Source organism: Aythya fuligula, chromosome 2 (genome assembly GCF_009819795.1).
Source record: "Aythya fuligula isolate bAytFul2 chromosome 2, bAytFul2.pri, whole genome shotgun sequence".
Classification (NCBI taxonomy): domain Eukaryota; kingdom Metazoa; phylum Chordata; class Aves; order Anseriformes; family Anatidae; genus Aythya; species Aythya fuligula.
This window is the reverse complement of record NC_045560.1, coordinates 65,169,081-65,191,775: the sequence shown is the minus strand read 5'-3', so window position 1 is coordinate 65,191,775 and position 22,695 is coordinate 65,169,081.

Genomic DNA, 22,695 nt, shown 5'->3' with positions numbered 1-22,695 from the left:
TGTTTGATCAGCTGTAGTAGCTTAACCTAGTGTTTACTAGTAGTGTATTACCCATTATTTTGTCCAGTCTGAAAATAAATAAAATCAGAAAACCTCAAAATATTGCAACTGTATTAACTCTTAAGATCGTGGAGAACATTGAACTGTGGTTTAGATTTAGCATGGCAGGGAAACAAATTGAAACAAACGAACAAGCAAACAAACAAAAACAACCACACAAGCAAAACTGAAATCATGAGCTATAATGCTGTGAAACTCAAAAGAAAAATGATAAATAAAGAAGAACATATGTTATTAAAGAATTCTTAAGCCTTTCCTTACATCTGCTACCAGAAATGACAACTAGACTTTCATCTCTTCCTGTGTAAAAGAGTAGTAGACTAGTCTTTTGAAGATGTCAGGTGAAACAGATCACTGAGAAATCAAGTGTTGATCAATTGGTGGTAAGGATAAGATAATTAATTCATGAACATACTATCCATAGCCTCAAAGAATGGACTTCTTGCTACCTTAGTTACTTACAAACCACTGAAAATATATCTGGCTGTAAATCTTGCAATTTATATGCCATTTAGAGATCCTTGTCCATCTTGGAGCAGAACAACTATTGTACAATAACTTCGCTTTGTTTACACTGTGATTTCAACATCAGTCCAGCAAAATTAAGTCTTCTGCAAGGTGAAAATCATTAAATACCAGATGAAAATTATTAAATTTGCAAGTGCCACATAGCATTCATTTGAATGGGTATGGACAGCTCATTTATTATAAAATATTTATATCTGACAGGCCTGTCGTGGCAGCATGAACCCTTGAGGAAAAATATTTTTTTCTTTTGCTCCAACACCTCAGACAGCATTTGTAATTTGATAGGCAGGTATTATTACCTTGGCCTTTTACACTGGCTCAGGACCTGTTTAACTTCAGAAACCAATCAGTCCAGTGAGGCTCTCATCTCATTCAAATGGACAGGAGATTCACCTTAAACATAAGAAAAAACTTTTCTTCTGTGAGTCATCAAACCCTGGCACATGTTGCCCGTAGAAGTTGAAGAGTCTCCATCCCTGGAGAAAACCTGACTAGCTACGACACTGGGCCACCTGCTCTAGTTGACCTTGGTATGAGCAGGAGTATTACATTAGCTAATTTCTAGAGGTCTCTGCCAACCTTAGCTGTTCTGTGAGTCTGTTACCACTTTCTAGTTCACATCTGGCATGATGCAAAGAAGGCATTTTCCCCCGGTCCCACCACTCAATATAATGCATAGTGAATCTGATAAGAAGATTCAGTACTATGCATCCTGCAAAAATAGAAATATTAGAGGGTCCCAGCAATATCTGTGGCAACTCCATGGCTAGTCAGTATAGCAGGCCACCTACCAGCTATGACTGTATAGTGAAGGAAATCCCCTTTTGTAGGGTACACCTCAGAAACTACAGGTTCAGTCTTGGGATTTTCTGTAATCTAAAATTTACAAGATTTTATCTTTTTTTTTTCTTTTTCTTTTTTTTTTTTTTCTTTTTTTTCCCCAGAATCTAAATTAAAACCAAAATCAAAACAACAACTATGACAACAACAAACAACAAAGGCGGGGGAATCCACGGCAATTTCTGCTTTGGCTTCCAAGTTTAGGATCTTAGATGAATCAGCTGGTCCTTATTGCCTTTGCAGTTTCTCTGAGGTGCTTTCCAACACATCTTTTTATTTTTTACTGTGTTTCTCTTCCTATAACTTGTCTTATCCTACATTTCTGATAGCCTTCTCTATATGAGGACAAAGTCCCGTTCCTCTCCAGGTCAATTGACCAGATTATACTGCCTCATTGAAGCCATTCCTGTTTTGTAGGAGATAACAGCTTGGGAAGGTTAGAGCGTACATGTGTATCTGTATGTGAACATATGTCCTCTCATAATGGAAGTCTTCTCTAGAGCAACAGTGTCATCTTTTTGAAATTAGCTTTTCAGAAAAGACAACATCAAATAGCTAATTTGACAAGTTTTAATCTCTGAAGTTAGATCAAGGTTTTCAGGAGCACTAGCACTCTGCTCTCTCTGAAGTCTGTAGAGATTTTTCATTAACTGATCTCTTTGGAAATGCTGACTGTAATAGAGATTAATAACAGCAATCAACTAGTGATGAAAATCATCTTGCTGAAGAATTACTCATACCTTCAGCAGATGTTTTGGAAGATCAAAAGGTCCCGCACCATGTCTTGTGGTTTTGGGCTGCTGCCAGAAACAGTCTGTTTGCTCTTCTGCCATACAAATGGAATAAAGAAAACAAAGTTGATAACAGATTGAACCTACAACCCCAATAACTCTCTAGCTTCAATCACTAGCCTGATATCTGGAAGGGTAGACACCAACATTCTTGTTTAAGCATGAATTTCACAGGACAGAGCTCCTCTTTCAACATGAGGTAATTTCTAGAGGTTGTAGCAGAAAATGCATGGCCTACCCGGTGGAGACCACAGGAAGGATTAAGAGGTTCTCACTCAGGTGATGTAACCTATGCAAGATGGGAGCAGATACCTGTTTTTATAGCTGGTTGCAATAAATAGTGACAAAGGGAACTCTTTAAGGGAAGTGGGATGTGATGGGAAAAGATATGATCACTCAGGTCTGATCCTGGTGATCTGGAAGAATATAAAATTAAGAACAGAAAAAAAGAAGAAAAACAACCCATTAAGGAAAGCTCTAGAATGTGTTATAAGGATACTTTCACTTTGAAATTTTAGGTGATGTTGGGATTCAGCAGGTTTGTGGTAGTTTCTCTCCAGAATTCTTTAGTATAACATAGAAGTAAAGATTGTCTGACTCCAGAAAATTCTGTAGGTGTTAAGAAGGTGTTAATTTCCATGCACTATCATCAAACATGCAACAGATTTGTTTCACTAATTACAAAAGCAGATTCCTTAAAGGCATGATGTCAAGTCTATGGACAGGGAAGAGGCAAGATATCCTAAGCCACGTTCTTTGACATGTGACTGTGTGTTGCCATTCCTATACGCTTTTATTAATCTTCAAATCCCTGAAATTTCTGCTTTCCTTCTTTGATTTGCAGTCTCCGTTATATAGGTGCCATTTCATCAGTGGTGTCTCTTGTACCAACAACACATGTGGGATCACCTACTTCAGTACCTGTCTAAAAAAGGAGAAACACCTTACAAAATCTAGCCATTTCTACTTTGGGTAGTTCAATAGCAGCCACTTGACAGGAAACATACTACTGGAACACTGCATGTTTCAGAACTACTTCCAAGAAAAAAAAAAAAAAAAAAAAAAAAGGCAACTTGAGGGAAAAAAAAATATGCAACATTTTCAGGATGTAGATCCTGTGCTGGTCCTGAACACAGAGACCAATGCCTTCAAAGAATGCCTTCCTTTTTTCATTTATACCCATGTGCCTGGCAAGCAATACTAGTGGCCAAGTCCAAATCCTTTTTATTGTGGAAAATACTCCACACAAATTGAATGTTATTTGCAATATGTATGTACTCCAGTTACAACTGCAGTTCAATTTCATTTTTCTGGAAATAGTCTGTTTAAAGAGAGAGAGAGAAAGAAAGAGAAAAACTAAAACAAAACAAAACAAACAAACAAAAAACATCAGAGGTGTAACTCTCCCTAACTTCTGCTAATGCAACTGTCAAATGTGGATTGCTTTGGCTTCAGGGAAAACTGCAAACCATTATTAGACCTACCCAGCAGAAATATCTACTATGTTGCTAACTTTGTTTCCTTCTGTTCCTTTCTAATTTTATTTTAAACTGAAGAAACCAAGCATGTGGGAATATATAGTATAATGAATGGGTTGGAAATATGCTTTGAAATAGAAACCATTTCCAAACTGAGATGAGATTTCTGCAAGGCCTATGTTCTTTTAGTACATTATGTTTATTTTGCTGCTGATTGTGATTGTTCATTCTGATCTGGAAGCATTCTGAAAGCATGGTTGTTTACATCTAGGTTCATCTCATCTACAGAGAAGCACTTGACTAAGGCACTTGAGACAACAAATGAGCAATTTGATAGGTTCTCTGTGGTCAGTGAGCGAGATTATCACCCCAGGAAGGGATCAAGCCTGCCTAAAACTTGAACAACTATGTGTTGGTTTCTTGGGTTCTTCTATGCAGGAATTTATGCTGTTAACAAAGAAAACACAACACAGGTACAGCTGCAGGGAAGTTTCGTCAGCTGGAAGAAGATGATCTCTTTTCTTTAGTGCCTTACCAGCAGTCAATCTCTAGTTCGTGTTTGCTGGTTTAGGGCTCAAGCTCTCATCAGCTCTAGTGAGTCTTGGCCTGAAAAGGATCTTTTTGCAAGTTATGCAGACTTAAAGATAAGAGCAGTATAATGGCTGTTGAGTTGCTGTAGATCTATTTACTGTACTGTATTTTACCTTTTTCTCCACTATCTACACTACCTGTCCATGCTAAATTGGATTATACCACAGATTGGCAAAGATGGTTGCAAATATCCTCTGGTGATCATTTCAGAAACCTCTTGCTATGTTGATTTGACCTGCAGATTTCACAGATGTCTTTCTACTGAAGGGGAATGAAATGGAAAATGCTTATCAGCATTTACACTTCGATGTTCTACATCACCTTACCTCCAGTGACAGTCTGCTGACACAAATGCAGCTCCTAATACCAGGAAATCTAGATGGCAGAAATAGAAGGGATCCTACTCAGCAAAGCATTAAGAAGTCATAGAGTGCTGTGACTTTGGGGGAATTTCCATATTAAGGGAAATTTCAATATAGCAATTAATTCTTGGCATTTTTTTTCCATTAAAATCATTTTTATCTATATGTTCTTTTCTCTTTTTGTACTTTAAATAACAACCCAATCAGAGGGGTAAAAATTATCCTAGCTTAAACTTTGAACAAAGAAGCACTTTGTCCTAATCTAACCTCCTCTCTCATCTTATGCCACAGCTGCTATATTTCCATTTGAATTCCCACCAGAGACAATTTCTGTAACTTACAGATGGAGTATGGTGAGCCCACAGGTGGCAGGGCCTAATGAAAAAAAAATGCGTTATATTTACTCTGTCCTCAGCGTGTCCACCTTCAGCACAGTGTGGACAATGCCATCAATTACTCAGTGAAGACTACAGCTTCTCCCTCCCTCATGAGTGGAGGGAAAGGCCACGGTATTAGAGCATTCTCCCTTGGGACATCCTGTAGGCTTTTACCTGTAAGCAAAGGCAGTTTTATACCATGTTGCAAGGTTAAGGAAATTGTCTCCCCACCTCTATTCCATTGAATAGTTTGTTTTAATTTTCCCAGATTCTCAATTACAAAACAAAACAAACCAACCAACCAACCAAACAAAAACAACCTTGAAAACTGCCCAACGTTTGTTATCTGTAAGAATGAGTACACTAGATTGGGCCAAAGATGTTGTGCATTCCATATTCTTTCTCTGACCATGCCTGGTACCAGCTACTTATGAAAAAGTTCAAGTCCTTCACCTGCAATGCTCTCCCAGTTTCCAGCAAGCAGTAGTTCAAAACCTTCTTAGGTAGATTTGCATCTCATATTTATCAATAATCACCATACATTTGTCCTCTATGAAAATCTTTTTGTATATATAGCTTCCCTGACACCTTGGAACACTGAGTTTCACACAGTAACTACTTGACATATTAAAAACTGCTTCCTCTGATTTGTTTTAAATTTGCTGCTTTTATAATGCCACTGGATGAGGTCTAGCACTTTTGGGCAAATCATGTAAAATGCTAGCACTCTTAAAACTCACTTTGCTGTTCAAATAACAAATATAATATTAGGAGTTATTAGAATCAAGGAACCAAGAAGAAAACAGAAAATATTATATACAACAGTTTAAATTTGTGTTGTGCCCATACTTTAATATATTTTTATATAATATTTCATTTTCATCACCCATCTCCCAAAAAAGAGTCAATGGAAGAATAGAGAATTACAGAGAAAGAAGACAAAGATAACCAAAGGGAAGAGGGAAGAAAATCAAATTCCTAGATTTTCTAAAATAGGTAACACATAGAAAGATTAAAGAAACCCACAACACCTTTACAAAATTGTTAGGGACCACAAGTTACAAAGATTAAAAAGAACAGCTATGGTATTTGTCAAGAAACTTTCTTCCTTGGGGATAGCTCACTACTTTGTGTGAGAGTATTATGATAGTCACTCTTTTTAACATATTGTAATTTAAATATAATACAACTAGGCTAACTTCTATCATCATTTATGCCCACACCTGTGCATTAAGTACAAATGTACAGCACTGTATCAGACAGGAAAGATGTGAAAACTAAAGGCTAATGCCAATGCGAAATGATCTTATCATCCAAAAAGGAAAGACAATATATGCCAGTATTTCCTGCTTAATGGCTTTGGGCACTTTGGCTCAATCTTATTTAACCACCCTGAGTAACACTGCTGTTTTTTTACAAACTTTGACAAAATGTTTGTAAACACTAAGCAGTGCACATCTTTGCCCTAATCTTCATTGATATTTGACCATTTACTTTGTTCTCTTGCACAGATGCATGTTGACATTAGGTTGTCATAAACAGTTGATGACAGTTTGTGAAATTAATGGGCCGGAAATACAAGGCCATGTAGTAAATTTCTTCCTCATTCTGGATTAGAGGTTGATCAATCGTACTGCACTATAGCTGTCTCTACTGATATGGGAAGTTCAGTATTCAATGAAATACTTTTTACAATATCGTCACTGGTGTATCTTTTTTTTTTTTTTTTTTTTTAATAGGCTGGCACCACTTTGTTTTCTGTATACTTTCTTATTGATTGTATCCACTGCAGGATTAAGATATGCTGTTTGAAACAATTCAGTGATTGAATTGAAAGGTTTCTCTAGAACACTTTTTTTTTTTTTTTTTTTAAAGGCAAACGGAGAGATCATGTATCTTAAAATAAACTGTATTGTATGTAGTAGTATCTTATAATCTTCCACTAGCCAGGTTTTGTTTTTCACAAAGTTTTATTTCCTCTTAGGGAAGGATTCACTGGTGTTTTATGATCTGCTTCCCCGTTGCCATTCATGGGAGGAATGATTTAGCAGTACTGACTTGCAAATATTGATTGTATCCCATGGAAAAGTAATTAGTTCTGATTACATCACATAAAGAGGACAGTTTATTGCACAAAACAGATTAACTGCTGTCATGAAATTTGTATTTTTGCATACATTAAATAGAAGTAACGCACAGGGAAAAATGGCTTTCTACACCCGTGCACACTGTTTTTAAAGCAACCTAAAAACATGACACCTTATAATAACACTTATTTTTCTTTTTCTCATTTTATACATTTTTTTCTGCTGACTGAATTTGCTGCTCTTGGAGTGATACAAACTGGAGGGGATTGATTCTCCTTGATGCCTGCTGTGTACAGTGCACACTCTCTCAGGGGCTGGTTCTCGAATGGCTGCTGTTTTGTACCAGCTTTAGTGAGAGCTCTGATAGTTCACACAGGTGCAAACGAGAGCAGAGCCATGAGCTCAGCTTTGAACAGTGTACATCTGAGGGCAGAGCTAGACTCCCCTTGAACCAGTTGATGCCATTAGTACCTTCTGGCAGATGCTCAGCACAATTCAGCATTCCCAGATGAGTGGTTAAATTCCCAGGCTCAGCTGGTGGGATGGAACATGCAAAGTTTCCTGCCTCTGCAAAAATCACCAGAGGAGCTCAGACCACTGAAAGCAGTGTCAGTCTATGTCAGAATGAACAACTTATGCAAGTAAATGAATGGGGCTATTGCAGACAATCTATTAGATATGCTCTTTTTTTTTTTTTTTTTTTTTTTTTTTCCAGGATGACAATTTCCATCAGATGCTCAGAGGTTTAATTAATTAGCCATTTGCTAATTCATTTAGCCATAGGCTGATGTGTAGTGCATTGAAACATACAACAAGAACCATGTTTGCTTTGCACCGAACACTTGGTGCATAGAGTCAGAGAATGAAGATGTACATGTATACTTTTGACTCACAGTACATTTGCCATGAACATGACAGGAGAAGAAAAACACAGCTAAGCTTCATTTTATATATAAGGGAATCTGGGAAGAAAACAGTGAATATGAGGTGCAAGCCATTTAGAAGAAAACAGTAACACACCTTGCTTTGAACCTGCATGTATAAACCCTAAACATTACAGTTTCTTCATTCCTCCTACCTGTGGCAGGTTTAGGTTACAGCTGTATTTTGGCCCAACGACAAATCAACTTGTAAGTTCCAGTCTTTTCAGACTTTCTTGTAAGTTCCATTTTTGCTATAGGTTGACTTTAGTAGTTAGTTTGAGTCTCAGAGACTGGTGGCAACTCTCAAATATATTTATTTTCAAGCTGCTCGTTGGTCTAAACAACCAAGAGCAGAGAAGACAGCAAAGGGAAAACATATGTTCTCAGACATCATCTGCATTTTTATGTCTCTGGGAATAGAGATACAAACACAAACCATTGAAACAGTGTAAGGGGTAAGGGATCAGTAAGGAGCTAGAGAAATAGAAAAATTCACCAGAGACTTGTTAGAGTTTGCGTGAAAGATTCCTAAGTAGGCAGCTGAGAACAGCGTGTTATCTCTGCCAAAATAATGAAAAACAGATTGCAAAACAAATTAATAACAAAGGGCAGCATCTGGGCAAACGTGGCTGCATACACTTCTGATTTATTCCATAGGGGAAATACGACAAGACTATAGAGCTGAACCAGAATATATTATAAGTTCTTCCTCACATGCTAATCAGCCTGCCATGCACTTGTTTCCCCATACACTGTTCAGTAGTAGACAAGATAAACTGACTTGTGGATAATATTAACCACGCTTTGTTAACTATGAGCCAGTTTAATTAACTGTAAGGGAAAGCACTGTTCACAGATGGACACCCATCCTGAAAAAGAGCTTGATGTGAGAACTAGGAAACCAGTCCACCCAGGAAGTCTGACTTAACAAAAGGCAAGTTGATGGAAATGGTAATGAAAACTCAGTTCAGTAGACACAAGGGTGATACACTGGGGAAAAGCAAAATCCTTATGTAATGCAGATTTACATCAGAAATAACTAGAATTTATCAGGGAGTCAGCATGCAGCTACCTGAAGACAGTTTGGTTGCAAGCACTTCTATTAGGCTTTGAAAAAGTCCTCTGCTGAGTACTCTTAAAGACACTATGTTATTACAGGCTAAGTAAAATAGTCTTCCCAAGATTAAGAGTTTATATAATCATAATCTTTGAGAAAGGATAGACACACATGGTCAGTTTTCAAAATGGAGGTCATCCATGGCACCCGTGTTTTGATCTGTGAGGTTCAACCTATTAATGAATGGTCCTGGAGTAAATAATGAAATAGTACTGAGATAAAATTAGCCAGGGTAGGGAAATCGACTGCAGAAAAGTAACTAATGAAAACGAGTGGCTGGTGATTCCTCAGCAAATTAAAATAATTAAAAGAGCAACCTCAATGGTACACATATATGCTATGCCTATGCTTACATATAGAAACTGTTATACAACCCACAAAGTTAGCAATGCAATACCTGTAAAAAAACATTAGATATTATCTGAATATAATTGAGAATATAGTGCTGATTTCAGAGCAGATGGGCATTACATGCAATGTTTGACACTCAGTGTATGACATTAAAAAATAAGGTTGTTGTTGTTGTTGTTGTTTTTTGAGTGAATATTCAATTGAGGAAGATAAAGAACATATTCTCCACTGGACAGAATCCTTCCATTTACTTGTAAAGTTTCCTAGGGATTCACCCCAAGTTATAAAAAATCAAAGTTATTCTCAGGAAAAAAGGAAAAACAAAACAGCAACGTAACGACCAACTCTAAAACTGCTCCTGTACTAGTTTCTTTATGTCTATTTTTCCTGCAGAGGATTGAGCCTCTCCATTCGTTTCTTAGGAACATTCTTCAGAAAGCTTGTTTTGCAAACAGCACAAGAAGATCATGAATGCCATGACAGCTTCAGTTTAGATTTCTGATAGAGATCTGGATTAGATGAGATTGCATAAATACCTGTTGAGGAGAATTGTATTGGAATTGAGATGCAGATCCTCATTAAGAATAAAGTTGGATTGAACTCTGAGCAGCTGTGATTTAGAGCAACCAGTGATTCAATGAACTCCTTGTCATCAGAGCAAACAATAACGCATATGTCAAAATTTGGAAATGAAATAAAATAAACATGTGTATGCTACACAGCTATTCCAACACTCACTCCCAAGAAGTGCTGCCAAGGATTAATTACACAAAAAAATAATTGAACAGTAGAGAGATAGAGATATTAGGGTTATATTAAAGTAAGCAGTCACAGTGCTTGCTTAAAAAAATCTCCCTTTCTCATCATTTGAAAAAGAGTTCTAAGTGAGTTAAACAGTTGCAGAAAATACCAGACTTGATAGCTGTATTCTAAAAACAACCTTCATTCAGACATTCAGATTGGCTAGTTGGAATGTGAATGCTATCTGCATAGCATGCTTCAGTTTTACAGCCTTCAGGAATGAGAAAATGTGCCCCTCTGAAGCTGTCTGCAGATGCATGTGTTGCTTTTTTTTTCTAAGACTATGTCTAAGTCTACTTTTGTAGAAAGTTCTGGGCTATGGTTTCCTTGAATCAATATGATGGCAATTCTCTTGCATTAAAGATTGTTTTTCCAGGATATTCTACAAAACAGTTTTCTACCAACACAATCACATTTAACTCAATAGCTTAACCTACCTTTGGACTCAAAAAAATAAATAAATAAAAATGTCATGACACACATCGTATTCATAACTCTTTTCAGCTAGAACATTATGAATGCTGAGCCACGGTACATTCCACGATGCCCTGTAGTCATAAGAAGCTGTCATGACTCAAATGCTTAGGAAAAACATCTCCTAATCCTGCTGTCCTCAAATAAAAGTTAGTCCTGAGTGCCAAACTTCTGCAAAGCTCTTCTACTCAATTCTTTACACAGAGAGAGACATATATAACTGCCTTGACATGATCTGGTCCTCCCCCTTGGCTCCTAGAGGCTCTTTCTGACTTGATTTACATCTATTCATAACTATTTGTTTCCTTGCTTACCTATTGAACTGGAACAAAACATGCAAAGGGTAACTGCTTTCAGAACTGTCTCTCCACAATAGACCCAAAATATCTCTGTCAATGAACAAATACTCTGCTGTTCCTTCTCATTATATTGGAATTTAAATCCCACAAGAATGACTAAAGAAACAAAAGCTGCTTCCATCATAAAGGTCCCAGTGTGCCAATCCTCTGTAAAAAACACAATGGAAAAATAATTCACTATGTGTGACTACTAAATAGAAAGACAGTGTGTATTATATGGGAAATTAATCAAAAAAAGGACATTAGAACTAAAACCATGGAGCAGCTAGAAGTACTGATTAAGTCACATAACTGTTTTTTGCTTCTTCTTCAATGATACATGATAGTTTTACAGGGCTTAACCTGACACCACACATCTCAACTTCCTACTAAATTGGAATTAGGATGGGTTTGGAATAGAATCAATAATCATTGGAATGGGTTGCACAGGGAGGTGGTGGAGTCACCATCTCCAGGGGTGTTTAAGGAAAGGTTGGACCTGGTGCTTAGGGACATGGTTTAGTGGATAATGGTAGGGTGATGGCTGGATTGATCCTGGAGTTTTTTTCCAACCTTAATGATTCTATGATTCTAAGTTGTTAATAGCACTAGAAAATCACTTACCCTTTTGGCGGGTAAGCTGTGTAATGTGGACACAGGGGCAGTGCGCTTAAACACTGAAAATGGTTGGGAAAAAACAAACAAACAAAAACATGGTGTCTGGTTGTTGATTAGTCTCTCTTGCCTAGTTTGGAAACGCCAGATTTTTTTCCACTTCAGTTAGATTTGACCAGAATACTTTTCTTCTTGACCTTTTTCTCAATCTCTGCTTTTCAAAACCTACCTCTCTTGGGCATATTAAGCAAGAATTTTAGGTACTCAAAAAGGCTTTTCAAAAAACAACCTCCTACCCCAGTAATTTCTAGAGATCAAGACATGCCTTCAGACAGTTGCCAAGTAGAAATCAGCACTTAGGTTATGAATGTGAATTTTATGTGAAGTCTAACTTGAAACAGAGGAGAGGCAGTAACAGGATCAGGGCCAGGATCAGGAAGCTATAACCAACTGGGAAACAGTATCTCTATCACCTATATTCAGTCAAGTTTGGATGCAGCAAAGTATTTGCTCTGCTCAATTTACTCTTGAAGTCTGAAAATTATAAAGTGCTGAAGGGTGAAACAATCTGAGCGCAAGCAGCATGTAAGTCATCTGGTTTTCTGGACAGGATCTTGGAAACACAACAGGATGAGTGAACAGACAATCCCATTCCCAAGGCTTGGTGAGGAGGCTGTGCTTGTCCTCACCCCAAAATAAATCTACAGCAAACCTAATGAAGTCAGTGCTACACAGATGTAAAATCAAGCATTCCTTTTTTCATGACATGAACTGGTAAAATCTGTCCAGAAAAGCAGCCCACCAGGAAGGTACAGAGCCTACAGGCTTGAAAGTGGATAAATCTGTTGATGTTGTTCTGACTTACCCCAACAAACTTTACAGTCTAAAATGTATAAAGCTGTCTCTGAAAAACAAGGAAAACAACACCTGACAGCTTCTCTGACAAACCTCTTAAGCAGAGGTTTGCAAAGGAAGCTTATTTAGGAACCGTTCTTTCACTGTGCAGATTTAGAAGCATTAGGAACAGAGCATGCACAATCTCTTTTGAAGCTCATCAGCTTGGTGAACCTTACCTTTGTTCTCAGCTGCTGATCTAAAATAACCTGTAACAATCTTTGCAGTAAAGGGATTAATAGCTACCATAATCACACTGTTTCTGGAAAGCAAGGCTCTTCTGCCTCACTCTTTTACACAGATAACAACAACACACCCACAAACAGAACAGTTTGAGAAAGAAAGCACATTTTTAAACAGATTCCTGATGTACTGTCTTACTATTTGCAACAGATGGATGCAAAATCATTTTACTGAACATAATTTATTCCACATAAACAAGCAACACTTTTGAGTATTTTCAACTGTAAGGCTCAGCTCTTCCTGGATGGGGATACATACAGGCATATTATACTTGTGGGGGACAGGCTTGATAAAACATTATAAAATACATTCTTACCTGTAAATGGAACAGATACAGGATTCAGGAATCTTGCCTTTAAGGTGAGGGACCAAAATCCAAACTACAGCTTTTAAAGACTAGCAGTGCTGACACATATAACACAGAATATTGATCACATTTTGATGTCACTTAAGTCTGTGTAGAAAGAAAAAAAGTGACAGGGACAGTTTCCATTTTGTTGAACTGTTCTTCAGGCATTTGAGGAAGAAAAGATTTTTATTGTGAGGTAAGAGGAATAAGTTCCAGAATATCCCCCTACTGGCATTTGTAATGTGAATCAAGGCTGAACCTGATAAACATCAAGTTTTATGCCTTCTGAGAAGTAAGGAAGGGAAAGGAAGGGAAAGGAAGAGAAAGGAAGAGAAAGGAAAAGGGATGGAGGGATGGAGGGAGGAGGGAGGGAGGACTCTTAATTCAGGCTACTTCACTGTGGAAAAATTTTCTGGTGATTGGAGCAACTAAGGTGTATTTATACTGTTCTGAATGAAGATACTCAAGCTAGTTCTACATTAGTCCAGTGTGGTAAAGAAAAAATGTTGTGTGACTTAACGTATCTTGCTGATATGTAAGTCATGCCTTCTTTCACATTTCTAACAGTCCCCATGAGCTTGGATTTCTGTCCCCAATCTTATAACCTGGGTCACTCCCCAGGGAAAGCTGAATTAAATCATAGAATCATGGAAGAGTTTGGGTTGGAAGGGATCTTTAAAGATCATTAGTTCCAACCCCCATGCTGTGGGCACAGACTCTTCTACTACATTAGCTTGCTCAAAGCCCCATCCAAAACACTTTCCTCTTGTGGCCTTGGAAACAGTCTCTCTCTGCTCCATTTTTCCATATTCTGTACAGGAATACTAGTGCTGAGCTAACCCACAGAGTTATAGGAAGAAAAAATGCGTTCATGACTGTGACATGTCAGAAAACGTTCTACAGAGTTAAGCATCCAAACAGCCTGGATTTTAGTTGATTAGAGAACATTTCATCATGGAAGCAACAGCGTTACTCAATTTTATAAGAGAGACTCTGAAGTGAAATCATTGTTTGTTTCTCCACTGCTCCTTTAAACAGATCCTTTTGCTGCCTTGCCTTAGGCAATGTCAGCAGTGACTAGGCATTGCTGTGACTTCATCTAACACATCAGCTAGTTTCTGCTTGGAGTATTAACAGTGCAATAGCAGCACCACAGAGCTCACACACTGCAAGTCATCAGAAGCAATGAATAAACACTTAAGTGGTTTGTCTGTGCAGAACTTTGTGCTGTCACAACTCCATAGCTATCCATACCAAGCCAGATGCATATAAGACATGCTGGGTTTATGCACACTACCTATAGTTTGTACACCCCCAGTGACAGAAGTTGAAGATAAGTAAAAGCCAAATTCCATACTGATTTACATATTATGCAGTGCAACCAACAAGAAGAAATTGCCCTGTGTTGTTTAATTTCAGTCCTCTGAACAAAAGTGGAATGGACATGTTTGGGAATGAAAGAATACATGCTTTGTTCCCCTGCCACTCTTCTAATTGTTAATTTGTGATGTAAGTCACACAAGTAATGATAGATGTGGTTCTTTCCCCACATTCAATTTTCTTAGACAATAACTAGGGAAATAGTAAACCAAATTCTACTTCAAGTTACACTTGATGCAATTTCATTAAGTTGAATTATACTAAAGAACAAATTCCTATAAAGCAGACACACTGCAAGCTAAGAATTAAGACCCAGGATTCTAAGGCACTGTGGTTTTATTTTTTTTTCCTCCAAGTGCTGTAGTTTGCAATTATTGTAATTATTGTAACTCAGAAATTTCTAGAAGAAATTAACTATTCATTTCTGTTATAATTTTTCCCTTTCTCCTATTTTCCTAGATATAGCATAGAATCACCTTCAGTTTCTATTTGCTTTCTTTCTCCCGGTGCTCCCATTTTGTCTTTTCATTTCTTTTCCCCATTTTCTTTTTCTGCTTCTCCTTCATCATTCCTGCCTTCAGTGCTCCTCCCTTCAGATTCTTCTACTCAACCTGCTGTGCAACTGTAGCTTCTGCCTTTTTGGATTCAGCTTCTCAAAGATGAGAGGAGAGAAATTCCCAAGTGTAGGATTCATTTCATCCCGCTTCAGCTGCTGAAGAGCTGAGCCTATAGCCAATGATAATTTCAGAAATCTATTTGACACCCATGGAAGAGAAATGAGCACCTCTAATGAGTGATTTCTTCTATCACTAAAAAAGATATATAAAAGATATATACTGAACTGCCTTCTGTATAACACTACTACTTCCTAATCTATACCAGATGCCTAACAGACTTACCTAAGGGGTAAATATAGCTGAGATGAGTTCTCAGGCTGCTCACATGTGACAGAAAAGTGCTTGTTGTTTGTACTGCATAGCTTGTTTTGCATAGCTTTAAGAAAAAGAGAAACTGAAGCAGATCTCTTGACAGCTGCTTGATTGCTGAGCACCACACAATAATGACATTAAAATGGAAATAGATGGGTCAGTTTAAAACTTCCCATATTCAAATCAATCCCAAAAGGCATAAATTTCATTTCATTTCTACCTGCAGCCAAGGGGAAACCACCTAAAACATATTTCTAGCAACAGTTGGATCTAGGATATTTTGTGCACTCACCCAGAGAAAAATAACCACAAAAGATATTAAAATGATTCTGTATTTATCCTTCCATACAGAAATGAAATTGGAGAAAAAATTGAAAAAAGAAGAGTCGTTACACAGAGACACTGAATCCCTAGGAAAGGACTAGATTGTTCATAACTGCAACATTGTGTCCCATTATAGAACTGGACCCCAAAAGAAGAACAAAGACTTTTGACAAAGAAATCCAAATTGTGAAACAAAGGCATCAGCCCGTTCCAGAACAACCCTTAAGGGTATATATGGTAGGCATAACAGAACATCCAAACTGCCACATGAGCTGAGAGGACACAAAGTGCTGACAGTTGGTCTTACGCACCCCTGATATTACTGGGTAGCTGGCATCAACTAAACACACAGTATAAGGTTGAGTGGAGATTGTTTGAAGGGCACTTTAAAATATTTACAAAGGCAAAACCTTCAGGAAGTTATTTTTCTCTACCCTCTTTCCAAAACTAAACAGATGGTGAATGTTTCTTAGCTAAAAATGCTGCCAAACATTCTGGCAAAGTAGCCTGATACATCACAACTGATCTTTCACTTCTCCCCATGTGCTCTTCCACCAGATCCTAAAGAATGAAAGGCCAAAGGCAGCCTTGCTAGCTAACAGACAGCTTGAAGATGGAGCTTCCTGCACTACCCACAGCTGGATGTACATTTTTTGTATCACAAATAAACTCTGTCTTGGGGCACACTAGAATAGATGCACACTAGACTTTGATACTGTTAAAGGAGAACGTAAAAAAATGATTAACAGTATGCTCTACACTTAAGATTTTTTGGTTTTAGCATCCTGCCACCTTGGTTAAGAGGACACATGAATTAGAATAATGCAGGTCCCAAAGCTATAAACAGAACTATACAGCATTTATTACCATGGGAAGTTCAACTGATGTCAAGATGATTTTTGCATCGCGAACCTGCTGTCACAATGAGGACTGACAAGTATCTATCCAAGCACTGAACTTTGAGGCCCTATTTTTCTTTCTTCCTTCCTTCCTTCCTTCCTTTCTTTCTTTCTTTCTTTCTTTCTTTCTTTCTTTCTTTCTTTCTTTCTTTCTTTCTTTCTTTCTTTCTTTCTTTCTTTCTTTCTTTCTTTCTTTCTTTCTTTCTTTCTTTCTTTCTTTCTTTCTTTCTTTCTTTTTTCTTTCTTTCTTTCTTTCTTTTTTCTTTCTTTCTTTCTTTCTTTCTTTCTTTCTTTCTTTCTTTCTTTCTTTCTTTTCTTTTCTTTTCTTTTCTTTTCTTTTCTTTTCTTTTCTTTTCTTTTCTTTTCTTTTCTTTTCTTTTCTTTCTTTGCCTTCCTTTGTATTGGGTATAGGTGGCCTGGTGTAGGCTGGTAGAGGCCAGGGGCTCTCCATGTTGGACACAGCAATTTTCAACTGGTTCTGATGGCCCTGTCACAGGACACAGCCCATCAGTGAACCTGGTGGCACCTCTGTGAAAACATATTTAAGAAAAGTGAGAAACTGTACAGGGAACAGAGCTTCTGTTAGTGAAGGATTTTCCCATACAAAGCACCATGCAAGTCTTCGCCAGATATGAGTTAATGGCTAAAATGCTGGTACTACTTGCTGTTTCTCACTTCCAGGAAAAACTGTCAGCAGGAATATGCTAAGAGGACTTTTCAGATAGTAGCTTTCCAGATAACTGGGGCAGAGATCTGCAGGCAGATTAGCAACACATTTTGTATTAACTTTCTACCCTGAACCTGTGTATTGTGCGTGGTGCCCACTCATGCACCCAGAATCACCCTGCCTTTTTTTTCTTTTAAACATGAGTTCACATGAGCAACAGAAAATTTTCAAATCCAAGACCCCGAAGTCAATGGACGTCAGCTGGCAGCACAGCTGGCAGCACAGAAGGAAAGAAACCATAAGTTCTCTGCCTAGGCAGAAAATGAATAAAGTATTCCCTATGTTTCTTCTAGCAAGTTCACTAGATATAACAGTCCTGCCTTTGTTACTTGCATTCATTCAAAGAGATTATGTGAAGGCTCAAATGAGTGCAATTTTTCACAAGTCTGTTGAGCAAATGCACCCTTGTTTTGGACAGTGGCCCATCTGCTCTATACTCTTTACATAACGGCATTGCTGGATATAAATCAACAGTGCTTAAAAGTAATTTAAAATATGCATGCATTCCCACCATCTACACCTTCAGATCAGTACATCTTTTTCCAGCCACCATTTTCTGCCACGTCAGAGCACCATCTTTACCCATTTCCGTACTTCTGCTTTTTTTAGTGTGTGCCCCACTGCACAACCCATTCATGCAGTGCACTCCACACCTCCCTCATCTGGGTCAGTCAGCTCTGACCTCCTGCACCCACCAGCACAACTGCCTCTTGCCTTTCTGTGCTTGTGGCAGGCGTGTGATCAGCCTGGGAAAACAATCTGAGGTTCTTCATCTCCAAGTCTCTCGCTGCTGCCTCATTCTTTGATCACTGCAGAGTACTCATGCATGGCTGAGGAGTGCTGTGTATTGTTCAATTAAAAGCAAACAAAGCAAAGGTTTGCTAACTCAGTGCATCAACTGCATTAACTCTTACAGCAGTATCAATAAGGAGCAGAATCTTTTGCATCTGTAAAGTGAAAGACTTTGAACCATACCTAAAATTAAGAAGGAAGAAGAGATCATCTAATAGATTGTGAGAAGAGTGAGGAATTTGATTTATTCCTGTGTTAAATTTATCCTTCCTGTCATTTTCTTGGCTCATGAAGTATTCATTGTGATCTGTGAAAGTCTGAGGCAAATAAGACAAATTTCTATCTTACAGTGGGGCCATACATATACGTAGTCAGGCAAAGAGAAATCAAGATGCAAGTATATCTTGTGTAATTTGCAGTAAAGAATCTTTCTGGGAACCTTAATCATATTTGAAAGACTTGGGAACAAATCCACATGTAGTAGATATTTTTCTTTCTCAATGTTCTTGTAAGTTGCTGGCTTAGAGACAGTTGAAAAGTAGTTAGATAGCTGAAGCGTATTCTAAGTATATTTTAAGACTTTTTTAATTTAGAAATGTGAAATATCATTAGACTACTAAGATTTCCAAAGGTTCAATGGTAGCTGTGCAGGTGGTAGTAAATTAAGTGATTGGCAAATAAAAAGTTCAGAAAACTAGAGGGTTTAAAAATCTCAGAACATAACAAAATGACTTGACCACAGTGTAAGCTATTTTCCCAGAGAAGAGATTTTTGAAAGATTAGTCTGAGGAAGAAAAGGCATGACAAGATTTAGTATTGCAAAGTGATGGCATATCAGAGCAGAAGTGAATTGTTAATTATGAGCTGTGATGGCAATTATCCATTGTATTAATTTACTAAGGGACCTTAAACTGTGCGCAGGTGTAGGTGTCTTTCTAACAGATGTACTACAGACTGGACAGGAGCTGGTGGCAGAATACAGAAGATACTGCTGACATTCTTCATCCTGCACAAGTCACAAGGTCGTTAGCTACAATTTTTCATGTCATCCCCAAACCATTCTCACCTCAACAAGTGGGAAAGGGTCATATGCCCTCTGTTTATAGATGTTGACAGGCAAAACTTTCCTGTCTAACCAGCAGGGCTTTTTCTGCCCACTTCCAATTTTTTGGCATTGTTTGGCTTTCAGGTTCCTTTTTAGTAGATAAGGCTTTGTCTTGCTTAAAAAGTCTCAGCACTATGAGTTTAAGATAACACAGAAAATATACTATTTTTTTTCTGACCACTATTGGCTCCCCTTTTGCCCCAAACCACTACCATCAGATTCCCACTTCCACTTTCACTGCATTTTGGGAGAACTCTAAGAGAAGACTAAACTGAACAGAGATCAGGAAAAAACTATAAAGTTAAAATCCTCCTCCAAGCACTTTTCATGGATTGGAAACCTGACAGCTGAAATTAGACTGAAGGTCAGTAACAGATTTGATACTCCCTAGCAAACAATTTCTACACAGCAGATGACAGTACAGTTTCTAAGGTTTATCACATTAAATCTCCATTTTCATAAACACATCTGAATACAGAAATTAGATGAGCTAAAAATACTACAAAATACAAGGATTATGAATGAAAGTAAAAGTGCTGCCAACAATTTAGTTAGCTTCAGTCATAAGACTGCCCTGGGTAACTGTCCTGTCTTACTCTCTGAAGTATCAGCTCACTGAGAAGAGATGTTTTCATACATAAATGAGAATGTTTTCATACATAAATGCTGAAGCTGAGACTTAAAGAATGTTAAAAGCTGACTTTTTTTTTTCCTACCCCTAGGCAAAACAATTCAGAACTATCTTACAAAAACAGAATAAATAATATAACATTGCAGATGGTCACAGTTTCACCAAAATAAATAGGTCAAAGTGGCAATAAATTAGGAGAAACTCACTGGATAGATATATCAGTACTATCAATAGAATAAGTCTTTAGAGCAGATATTTCGTATTAGAGAAATACTATTTTCATGCATGTGTTAGTATTTTCAAGATATGTTTATATGCTTCAATTACGCAGAATTTAATGGTAAACCAATAAAGTTTGGTTGTGTGTTGTTTTTGTTTCTGTTGGTGGTGGTGATTTTAATCATATGTGGCTTCTAAATTATATGACAGATCTGCCTGCAAAATGCTGTGGTCAAAATTCTGAGGTCAGTTCATTGTCCATTGCAGAAGGAAAGTTAAGATAGATTTTACAACAATTTGCAAAATATATAAAGTATGTTGCAACAATAGGGAGCCTTGAGAATGACTGGTCTATGAAGATGAGTTTTTGGACTTGTATGTAATTTTTTTACTCCATATTCTTTAGAAGGAGCTTGTCACCTAAGATGGGGTAAGAAACTCTGCTGACTTGCAAATTCTAAGAAAAAACTTGCATTTCTGTTATTTATTTATCCAGTTCCTAGTATAATAGATGCTTACTCACTAAGGTGCTTTTAAGTGCCACAATAAGGCAAAGGAAAGATGAGATAATAAAACCTTGTAACTCACACTACAGTGAGTTAATGATGCCATGTACCATGAGAAGCTAGGCTGTGAAATTACATGATTCATGGTTGCTAGGCCAAAAACTTTGAATTTAGATGCTGTGGCATCTTTCCTAAGTTCTGCCACTAACTCACTATGTGTGCCTAGACATGTTACCTCTTAGCTATCTTTCAAGTAATTAATTATAAAGTGAAACTGGTGTCACTTCTTAAAATTTTAGCTGCACAGAGGAACAACAGATCAGAAAGGTGCTGCTAGAATTATTTTTCTACTTTTTCCAGCAGTTAAGACTTACAAATGAACAAATGTGAAATTTGATATGAAATACCTGTACAGGACATATTAAGTTGATTTAATAACACTTGTGTAAAAAGAGCACTCACTCTCCCTTTTATTTTATTTTATTTTAGTTTAGTTTAGTTTAGTTTAGTTTAGATTAGTTTAGTTTAGTTCTGTCATATAGAAAAATCCTGTAACTGGAAGTGTCTATGAGGAAATACAGAAAGAACAGTCATAAAGGCCTCCCTACTACCTCTACAATATTGCCAAAGAGAGATTTCAGTCAAATTTCAGTGTACAGTCATTTGTGCACTGTAAATCATTTATTTACTATTAAATGTACATATCTTGGCTAGCTTGCCAAGCTTGGTATAGGAAATCTGCCAAATGACTATAAAAGAAAGACCACATATAAATAAGCACTTTCTAGGTGGTATCTGAATTTAAAATTGAAAAATACTTGTGTCAAGGAATCTGATTTTTGTATAGGTAATAAATAAACTAAAGACAATTCCATTCCCCAGGAAAAATGGCCTGTAATTTTTTTCAGGAGGCCACAACAAGAAGAGTACAGTTGCAACTGATCTGTGCATTCCTTCCATGTCACTATTTATCTCCTCCCATAACTAAAGTCCAGTTATGGCATGCAGGACAACACTCAGGGACAGAGTCTGCGCTACAGCAAATCAGAATATTTCCACCAATTTAATGATGCTATCTTAATTAGGCAGGTTAATGTTTTGGCCTTTGGGATTTTTTTAATTGCTTTGGGAGCCAGCAAAGATTTGGCCTGCACAATAAATATGAAATCTTCCTCTGAGGAGCCTGTCAAAAGTCGAAAGCTGATGGCTATTCTTTATTTTCCATACACTCTTTACATTTTCTGCAATAAAGATTAGATTCCGTCTTACCTTGTTTCCCTGAAGCACAGTGCTTTCATATAACCCAGAACCATTAATGAAGCAGCTGGGATTCATCTGGAACAATTTACAGCCTTTTCTTCATGCTTATCTCTGTGAGAAGCAGCAATAACTAGTAGTGACATGAAGGCTTACATCCTATTTAAAATATATATTTATTTTATTTAGGGTAGAGTAGCATAGAGTAGCGTAGCGTAGCGTAGCGTAGCGTAGCGTAGAGTAGAGTAGAGTAGAGTAGAGTAGAGTAGAGTAGAGTAGAGTAGAGTAGAGTAGAGTAGAACAGGATGGAACAACTCAGTTGGAAGGAAGCTATACAAAAATCATTAAGTCCAACTGCCTGACCACTTCAGGGCTAATCAAAAATTAAAGCATATTAAGGAAGATATTGATGCAGCTTTGTGCTGTTCCCATGTGTCCTATCATTGGTTAATGGGGAGCAGAGATGGGCACCTCCTTCTGCACTTCCCCTCCTCAGGAAGTTGTAGAGAGCAATGAGGACACTTCTGAGTGTCCTCTTCTCCAGATTAGACATCCAAAGTGCCCTCACAGCCTCTCCTCACAGGACACGCCTTCCAGTCCTTTTACCAGCTTTGTTGCCTTCACTTCATTGCTTTCTATAAATTATTTGAATAGTTCTAGAAGAATGCTAACATTGTCTGACCAAGCCCTTTATGTAGGCCCAACCC